Raw genomic sequence first — 10989 nt, 5'->3', positions numbered from 1 at the left:
AAAAGCGCTTTTACTCCAGGCCTCCTAGTGGCTGTATGCGTAATTGCAAGTAAAACACATAATAAAGCTTTAGGCAGTGGCCCAAAACCTTTAAATCAGATCAGCTGAATTGCCCCAATTGCTAAACCTCTTCTAAAATAGTGGACAAAGGGTCTCAAATCCACTAGATAAATGACTTTTATACCAAAATACAATAATATGCACTTGCACATAGAAATAGAAAGCTCTAAAAAATAACAAAGAACCAATTTTCATTGAATTAACTATTCAGACAATGACAGAAAATAAGGTGCGTTTCTCGATAGACCTGATTATAACAAACCATGTGAAGTTAATTAAAATAGATGTGGCTCCGGCGAACAAAAGCTTTATAAGAGAGGGAGAAAGTAATAAACATCAAAGACGTGTTCAATAAATGGAATGAAGATTGAATGCAGAATAAACAGATGGCATTTGAGCGAAGAGGACATTTTAAAAAGGTTCATCCTGCAGGTGTACTTTACGTCTAGAAAACACTTTGCCATGTAAGCGTTCCACGTCTAACATATGTTCAGTATTTATCCGCACAATAAAAGTCATAATCCCCTGGCTTTATACATTATAAATCCAGGAACATCTTCGTTTAGCATGAAAAAAAAATATGTAGTTTTGCATGAAATCAGTATTTCGGTATTTTGCAACAAACTGTTCTTATCTTGGCGGGATTAGTAGAAACAAGTAAGCGGGAATTGTACTAGAAAGAAACAGCAGCATGGGACTGGATTCTTTATTCTGGGCAACTACTGGATTGGAATAAAGATGGCTGACTGTTTTCAAAAATGGCTTAGATTTTTTGAAAAAGAAATACATTTTAGGCATCTTTGGGTCATATTAAATATTAAAAAAGGGATTGAGGCTGAATTTTTCTTTGGCCTCACACTGTCCTTGATATGAAAATGTTTAATTCAAGATATTAATGAAAGAGTTCAGGGCCATATTTAGCGTTGAGAAAAAGGGGCAGCTGTCCAGATCCCGGCCATATGTTAGGCCCCCTCAAAAGCCGCTCCTTGAGCCCCCTTTCAACATCATAGTCTTCCGGGACAGATCGCCATTTTCCTCCCTTGAGTGGCGCACCCCAGCTGGGGCTGAAGACCATAGGGATATGCGTCATATCCCGGCCCCCAGCAGACACCGCATTGACCACTGGGAAAAGTATTAGTGGTGAGGTCCTTCTCTATCGTTGTCTCTGCCTTTATATATGAACGATGGTAAGGGTACCTAAGTTTTATTGTTACCCTGAAAAAAATCACTTGGTTTTTGGTTTTATCGGACCTCACCCCCTTGTTTTTATTTCCATGAAATAATATACGCTAAAACCCAACAAGGTTTCTTAATTCTTACTGGAAAAGGGTGTTATTATTATTGCATTTTAAGGAATTATTAATTTGAGCCTCTAAATTGGAGCAGTGAAATTCCCGATTTCTTGAGAATACACTTTTTGAGATAAATACACAGAAATTCACGGTGAGTTAATAGCCAGAAATAATTGGGTGACCTTTAACCTTTTGATCTTTAACTAACAGATCTATCGGCGGAAATCCAAGATCCATAATAAATTATAAACACTCCGATAATGTCTAATATTTTTGTTTTATCTCAATACCGTTTCATAGCGACATTTTCATTTAAAAAAATTCCATCTGTAAATATTTCCTGCGATAAGAGATGCCGTTATAGACTTTTTATGTTCCGTTTTTGGAATGCGACCTTGGAAACGGTCTTAGGTTGGTCATATTTTTTTTTTTAAAAAAACCCAGTCTCGCAATCAAATACAGGATTTTCTTTTAAATCAACCCAGATTTAAGTTGTGTACCTAGTGCTCTTCATAAGACAAGGTGAAGAAAGAGCAGGAAAGCTTAGGTGATTGAAACGTCTTTTCCGACCTCTTCCTAATTCCTTGGTATTTGACGAAGTGTAAGCCTTCTTTAATGAGTGAGACAAAAAAATAAAATCAAATAAAAAAAAGTTCTGGCGCGTGTCCCAACATGATCAAATACCTCGCTCTCCAACTAATAATATGAATTTAGCATTAAAATAATGAATTTCTCCAAATTAGAACTCAATAATGTGCAAATAACAATTTACTCGTAATGCCAAACTTGGAAAACAAGAAGACATTCCTTACCTTCTGACATCAGATTGCGCTATAGGAAAAGGTAATATCAGTCTGATACTTACATGAAACTATAGGATATAAATAGAGTTTATACTCCTGACCCATGATTCGACACCCAATTTAATTATAGAAATGACAGCAAGGACACGTTACTTTTTCTGGAAAAAAATAATAATAATAACGAAATTTGATGCAAGTCATGATGTAACTTGAGATCCGGTCAATGCTTGAGGCTGTAAGTGCCAATTTCAGCAAGATTACTTGTTGTACTGCGGAGGGTTTAATGACCGATTCTGGTAAACGGCTTTTGTCTCATTTAACCCCTAAAGTGCCAGCTATGTACATTGTACGTAAAAGCCAACGCGCAGCATTAACTCATCAATTGCCAGTTTACCGGTAATTGCTTCCCAGCTATCACTGGACCAGTCCTGAACCCTTCCTACTTCATTATTTCTCCATGAGATTGCGTGTGCAGCATTAACCCCTTCAATGCCGCATTCCTTGGAATTTCTAAAAATATGCTTCTCTCCTGTGCTGTGATTGACACTTTTTATGATCTGAAATGTTTACATATCGTCTTTTTCTGTATTCCATAAAGCCAATACAATGATAGAGTCATTTAACAAACAGAACATTATTAACAACAACACAACCGACGAATAGAAACCAGCATTCAAGTTTTCACGTTCGTTCATTCATTAGGATACAAAGCTAAACTTTTGGGTTGGAAAGAATCACTTCTGGCAACTCGATGTGTTGAAGGGTGTCCAATCTCTAAAGCTTTGACAAAAGAAAACTGATGCTTTTATCAACTTAGTTTGCAAATCCATGTGAATCTGTTACTCACAAAGATAATTGCCATTACATTATTGTGGCGTTAATTGTCACTTTTCCAGTTTCCATGGATACTAGAACAAAAATACAAAAAAAAAAAAACATACACTGTCAAGGGCAAACTAAGATCATCTTAACTTCGCAAGACTTAAAAAAAAAAGCTATGCTTTCAGATTGATCTTCAGAGGCAAACATTAACTTGGATTAATCACTCTGTTGAAAAACAAGCAATAGAGGAATATTGTTATATTTGATAACATGGAGCAAGACGTCGAAGCAAAATAAGCTCCACTTGACTGCGAGAAAACGGAATTTGGTAACACGGCACAATGTTTGTAACGCTCTGGTCTGATCATTAAAATGAGTTCAGCGATGGATTCGTTTATCCGACTGGTTTTATTCATGCAGAATCAAGCTTTGATGTAAAGCAAGCTATAGGTTTCTGGGAGAGATATTCATTCTCACCCGGATTCTCCGATAAACCCATTCGGCCCCCGTCTAGTCGCCCGTTTCTCCTGTTGTAAAGACTCAAAACTCAATCAGTCGTTGGTCTCGTCTTAGATTCAGGAGCCGTATGTCTATCCCATGCATGTTTTATACCCTCACTGTATTAACCTCTACCATGGCTGGGCGGCTGTTCCATTTACCTACTACCCGCACAGTGTCCACAAGCTACACCTTGCTGTTGGGGGGAAAACATGCATTAATGAATAATTTATAGCAAAATGACTAAACGTTTTCAGAACAATGCTCTGCTAACAAGTCTGGAAAAGTATATGTTTAGTGCCGGAATATTTTTAAATTCTAATTTGTTTCAAAGATTAAGAATAAAGATAGCAATATTAGTCCTTGGGGTTAGCCCCGTAGATTTTTGTCTTGGCATTCTATCCACAAAATAATCTCTGAGACTTGTTATGTGACTTTGTGACTTTGTTTATGTGGTTGAGTGAGGCATTTAGAAGAGGAATTAAACATTAAGATAAGAGAATCATGATTAGAGCATGGAACGGTCATTAAATATACAGAGTCAGTGATCTGTTATAGGGCAGGAGCCCTTAGAGAATAGCCTAACAAGTATACAGAAATAAGCATGCACTGTGGCACCTATAGGTTACACAGAGCACAGGGTTGAGCAAGGCGAGGATACAATAGACCAGTAACTAGAACGCATGGGAACTCCGGGTTGTGAGGAGGGATCGGATCACGGGATGGTATTGAAGATTGTCTGAGGTTTGGCCCTAAGGCACAATGGTAGGTTTCACCATCGACCAGGTGCCTGGTGAGAGAAGTGTGTCCGCTGCCCTGGGGACGTTATGCTGGTGTTGTGCCAATGTCACCAGTCTTGGGGACCCCCAACCAATTATCAAGATCCCATCAGTTACTGAGGTCAAGCTAGCATGTCTTATAAGTTGCTTTTACATTTTAGGGCTGTAGAACCCTGAGATACCCCCGTACCCAACAACGGGCATCAGTGGAGCAAAGAAGTCCGGAGGGATTTGGGTTTCAAAAGAAGGACTGCCCTCCTAAACAGGGCCATTTGGGAGGTATGTAGAAGGCATCTGTTCAGGTTGGAATTACATTCCAGATATCCTTGTCAGAGACAATAAATCAACCCATGTATTCCAACAACATCCTGATATAAACAGCACATTTCCACTAAAAATATAATTGCATCGATACGATTCCAAGCAGTATGGGGCTGTGGTGACATTTTATGTTCTTCTAAGAGCAGCAATGTCATTTTCATGACCGCGCCGACTTAAACAAGAGACCTATTACTGATTAAGTTATGTATTTGTTATTGCTTCTGTTCCGTTTCAGATAAATGATGTACAAAGTCGTTTAAGGAGATCTCAAAAGGACAATCATTCTAAAAAAAAGGTAGCAGCACTGGTGAAATCATTAAATGCATCATTAGAACGCTACACAGATTTCACATTTGGCTTTTAATTGGAGGAAACTATGATTTCCATGGAACCCGTAAGGCATGCCTGCTCTCTTTAATTGGGTATAAGCACAAGCTGCCAGACAGAGCCTCTCACTGAATCAAAGGCTTTCTTCTTGACTCTGACTTTGGATTCTTTCTTCGTAGCATCACGTTTTCCTGATTTGGTACGTGATTTATAGGTTCAAATCGAACAGAAGCTTCTGGTGGTTTCTTTTATTTCTACCAAGTCCAAGTTGTAATGCGATGCAATGCACTATTTGGTCGTTACCCGCTGTACATTGCTACAGAATATGACGGTGCCATAAAAATCACTAAATAATTATAATATCGAAATAAAAAAATCCACATACCCAAAAACAATAAAAATAATTGTATGTGAGCATATGGATAGAACATTTGTGCCATGCATGGACATACATGACTGGGCAGGCTGTAAATCGCCCAATGTATTACTTGTCTGTGGTGACCCTCTGTTAGGGCAGTTTGAGTTCCCATCTTTTATTTTAGATTGTAAGCCTTTAGGGTCATTATACTCAATTATATTTCTTCCTAACGCGCAGCTAGACATTATATACTGGCTGTGCTGAAAATTTAACAGCCTTACAGAATATCAGAAAAAGCCTGGAATTATAAGGGCATTTGTATTCTTTTTTGCTATCTCATCATTTGTGATATTACTAAAATTTACAATGCGTGTAAATGTCATAATCACATTTAGAAAGTTTATGACCAAAGAAAATATCATAATACAAATGGGAAATCAATGAAGAACAGATGGATATCTGTTTCCCTGGGTAGGGCACATACTTTGCATCTAGCAGTTTAGTGGTTTTCCTGGTCAAATGGATCTTAACAATTTAGTCTGTCTGGTATTTTTGTGATCTCCCCTCTCCAAAAAAAGAGTATTGCTTAAAAGGGAACCAACAAACTCAAACAGATGTTTTCTCATTCATGGTCCATAACAGTATAATCTGGTTGGTATCCTTCTAAGCACAAGAGAACGAGGAGGTCCATGTCTAGACTAAGGGTGGGCCTCGACCAATGCCGGAAGGGTGAAACACCATATAAGTTTTAGATGCTGACCAAAAACAGACAGCCGCTTCATTGCCTACCCTACGGTGCGTCCTGGCTAGAGAACATCACAGCTTTAGCTCTCTCGTGCCATTTCAGAGGAAAAATCTCCTTTAACATCTCAGTCTGATCTTGCCACAAGGGCAGTCAAGAAACTCAACATTGAGACATTGGCACGAGAGAACCAACAACCTCAGATGTACATTTTGACATTTAGGAGCCGCATCAGTGGGGTCCAGTTGGTATCCTTCTAGGCACAAGAGACAAAGTAGGATCAGACTGATATGTTGGTGGAGGTTTTTCCTCTGTAATGGCACAAGAGAGCTAAAACTTGAGATGCTCCCAAGCGGAGATGCACCGTAGGATGGGCTATGAAGCTGCTGTCTGTTCTTGGCCAGCATCTCAAACTTGTTTTGTATGGTACAATTTTGAATTGAAACAGTAATGTGTAGCTTTTTTTTGTTGACTTATAGAAATGTCTATGTTTTTTTCTATTTTTCGAAAGGTTGTATAAGATCGCAAGATTTTTTACGAAGATCATTTTCCGTGTAATTTCTTGATACTCATACGGATAAAATTCAAATGTTCTCAAGTGCTATACTGTGCATTTCTATTGTACTAAGGGATTTTGAGGATTTATATTTGAGCTATTCTTTAGAATGAATGTATTTAGATGACATTAGAGCCTAAGCACACTTCTTATAATGCTTTAAAATCCTGTGTCTTCTTTCATTGATTATTAAATATATACAATATGTCAAAGTTTTTTTTCTGTTTTTAATAGTAAGTATAGAGACATTTTAAGCAGTTAAAGCCTTATGGGCAGCATTTTCCACTTTCACATCTCTAAATGTTGCTCACTTTGACAAAATGTACTGATATATGAATATTTAATGTGTTCTTTGAACTTTAGAGATCATACCATTTTAGATTTGCACTTTGTCCTAGCATTAATAAAGATGATAATCTGTAGGAAATATGCTCAATGAAGTCATTTTATCCCACTAAATAAAGGTATAGATCTTCCATTACATCACAGAAGAAAAAATATAGGTACAAAATAAGAATAACATAATACTAGGAACGATTTATTAACCCTTAGATAGAAAAAAGTCCCTAAAGTCCCTTTCTTGCCACCTATCTTATTTCTCATTATCTCCTCTTCTCTCTATCCCTCCTCTTTCTCATTCCACCTATTATCTCTATCTCTTCCCCTTCTCCCCATCTCTCCCCTTTCTCTGTACTCCTCACTGTCTCTCCTCTTTCTCCCTATTTATCTCTCCCCTTTACTTACCTTTCTTAAGCCCTGTCTTAAGAGTCGGAGGGCTGTTCCTACATGCCTTGCTGCTCCATCTTGACTTGCGAGGCGTCACTGCTGAACGCCAGTATGATGTCATATCCCAGCACTCAGCATTTATAGCTGGCGTTCTTCATGAGGTAGCAGGGAGACAGAGGCCTGAACAGTCTTTGATCTCCCTTTATTTTGGGACAGTTAGGGGAGGATCTATTACGTCCCCAATGGACCCTGCTCTTCCAGCAGGGCTGGCAAGCAGTCGCTGATGGCGTTTCAGTTCAATGATGGCGGATCCGTTCAGTTCAACACCAATGTTCAATATATTCTGTCCATTTAACTCTCTAAAAAAATGAAACAATTCCATTCCAAGAAGTGCTCTTTTCATTTTAGTTGGATTCCCTTCAAACTTCTAGAAGGATATACTTTTACAAGATCTTTGCTCTATTCTCCTTCTATACCAGCCTGTCTGTGCATTTTAAAAAAAAACAGGTAACACAGTAACAGCCACCTAATTAAATATACGGTGGAAATTACCACAATTGTAAAACAAAGTTTTATGCCGTAAACTATTGTTACAGATATAATTTGATTGTTTCCTGAAATAGTCTCACTAACGGCAGTTTAGGTGTGAATCATCAACACTTATGGTAAACTTTCTGTGGATTATACCTGTCTATCAAATATATAAAGGGATTGAAAAACAGCTAATATTAGTTTGAAATTTAAAATGAACCATCTTGTTCCAAAACACTTTTGGTTTAGTGCATAATAAGAATCTTTAGTCTGTACTTGTCTAGATGACATAAGGTTGTGATGGCTTTGTCAGATTTTAAATTAACCCATCACCTATTATTATTATCACTATTATTACTACAATTTTTATAATTATCAGTTGCTTTTGGACTAAAACTGAAGATATTGCACATTTTCCAAGCTTTACAGAGAGCTTCTATGTGAATTACTCAGCAGATTCCATGGTTCCTCCGTCTTCCGTAGTCTTGTGTTTTAGATTGTTGAGCAGTCAAGAAGGCCAATGGCGGGGACTGGTCACACCGGGACATCTTGGCCAATATTTTTCACGCATGAGCCATGGTAATAATGTCTTAAACACAGAGAGCAGCCAACGAGAACGTAACTATGCTGTGTATCTCTGTGAAGTCAATGAAGGTCAACAGAGAAGAAACATTGTTTCATTGATCCCCGAGGAACAACAAAAAGAAATGTGGATATGTCTGAGTTTTTAAACCATTAATTTAACTGAAGTGTACTGGAAATACAAAGCTTTCATTCTGAAGCTCCGAAGACGCTCATTAGATAATTTGATAAAATTCTTGTTTCAATGAAATTCTGAGAAATGTTTGTCAGAGCAAAGTACCTTAAGTTACTCAAAATGTAACATGCATCAATGATAGCATTTATTCTGACATGTCAGCAGGTGCACAGGGTATGGATTTCACAATGTTCTAGTCTCCAAAGGCTCCTTATTACTTATACTGCTAATGCATTCAAAAGTTTCTTTTGCATTGAGGTCCTTGCATGTTTGATATCCTATCAAGAAGAATCGGGAGCTTTGAAAACAGACGATAATCACATAACGGAGCAGAAGTAATGTTGTTGCTTTTCGTAAACCCAACAAAGTAAGAAATCAGAATTCTAACCTAAAGCCACAATGTAACACTCATTAAGCAGCTGTCCAAGTGACCGTAGGGGTTTATAAAGATGGTATCATGGTGCTGAGCTCTGCTGATTTAAAATCAGTAAACTCTGCAATGCTGTCGTGATGGACAGAGTGTATTAGCCCTTCTCAGCCAATCTCTTAGAGATCCTAGATGCATTCTCCTGGGAAAAGCTGTTAATAGGCCTGACACCATGGTATCCAGTTCTTTAGGAGTGCTGACTATCAGTACATGTTCACAGGATCTCCAAATGATTTACAATGTATACACAATACAGAGGTAATGATATGACACCAATATTCATCTTCATACGTAGCGTTCCTTGTTGTGACCATCCACAGTGACATTTAATCCATGAAATGAAGGGACAAGGGTTAATCTACCATTTAAGTTATTTTACATTGTAGTAAACTTGGGCATTGATTAAGAACTTGAAGGACTTAATCCAGAGTTTTAAAACTTTTCTGGGACTGAATTTGATAATTAAAATTATATATGTGTTTTTGGTATAAATTAACTATTTCATATCCTGTATCTAACAAAATACCAAAAACAAAAAACCAAGCAAAAGTTTCACCGTCAGACTGGGAGCATATATATCGTGTATTGTCAACTTAACAGTAACATTCCATATTCCAGAGGAATCTTCTAGGTGGCCTCTTAACTATATGGTGAACCCCTTCTGAAAAAAATATTTGACATTTTCACCATTTGGAGAACTTTTGTTCATAAAAAGGATTGCGAGTGATTGTGTGGTAACTTTGGAGGCACGGCTGGTCTTCCCGTCACTCATATATCTCTGATTAGTGAATCACTTCTAGTGATGTTCTCATCGTTCCTGAACTCAACGAGTTAAACACGGAATAGCAAAATAAATGGAATGGTTATTTCATTCTTCCATGGATTATAATCTCTTTATGTCGTCGGTGGCAACAGCCCAATTTTGTTTTTCTTCTCCATTATTTTGTGACAGGCTGAAAATGTTTATTTTCTTTTTTTTTTATGGATTTTGATTCATTCACATTAAGCCCCCAAAAAAGAATATTAAACATGGACACAATGCATATTCTTCCGTTTCAAATGTGTAATATTTGCGTTACTTTGTCGGTTTAACCAGATGCTATTTGGGCATTGTAATGCAAAGCGAGATTAATACCCCCCTTTGGCAAGGACCAAACAACATTTGATGTTGAATTTAAAAAGCGACAAAACCACCCTCTCCTATTTAGTTCTCTTTTACAGACAAAATCATATATTTTGACAAAATTAAATGTTTAATGAAATCTGCATTTCTAATCACCTGCGTTTTTATGTCTCGGTTTAGCCTCTCACGTACGTATTACGGATTCCGAACAAGCCTCGATGTTTAACACTCTTTTGTTTGATACTGCAAGAAACATATGGCGCTCTGTAACAAAAGATAATTAGATTTTGTCTTGTTTGTTTCTAATGTTCTGTTTTGTTAATGTACGTTCATGCAGGTTTGCAAACTGCATAGTCAAAAAAATACAACAAAATGTAGAATTTCAATTTTTTTTGTTTTTTATTTCTCATATTAAAAGTTTTCCAAAATATCCACTATATGCTGTTGAATGGGTTTATTTTTTCTTAAAACATCAAGGAAACGTACATCCCTTTTAAACATATATAATGAAACATAGCTACTGGGCCATTAAGCTTAAGCCTTTAGGCCGCAGCTCCCCTTCTTTTTGCAGTTTGAACAAAACTTTATTCAAGACAAATGAACAAAGCGCAGACATTCTTGGCAATAAATGCTGGAGCCCTAAGTCATTATCTTCAAAACCAGCCAAATAAATCACATAGCAACTTTAACTTCAACAGTAAAATGCATTACATAATTAGAGAACAACATCTCTCGCTATCTGGTAGCAAAGCCTAAACTAAAAAAAAAAAGAGGCCATCGTCTAAAACTAGAGGCTTAAATGCAATGAAGTTTTACTTTACTGAGAGGGTAGAAGATAAGTGGAACAGTCTCCCAGCAGAAGTGTTA

This window comes from Spea bombifrons, chromosome 7 (assembly GCF_027358695.1).
Source record: "Spea bombifrons isolate aSpeBom1 chromosome 7, aSpeBom1.2.pri, whole genome shotgun sequence".
Taxonomy (NCBI): domain Eukaryota; kingdom Metazoa; phylum Chordata; class Amphibia; order Anura; family Pelobatidae; genus Spea; species Spea bombifrons.
This window is presented reverse-complemented; position numbering follows the sequence as displayed.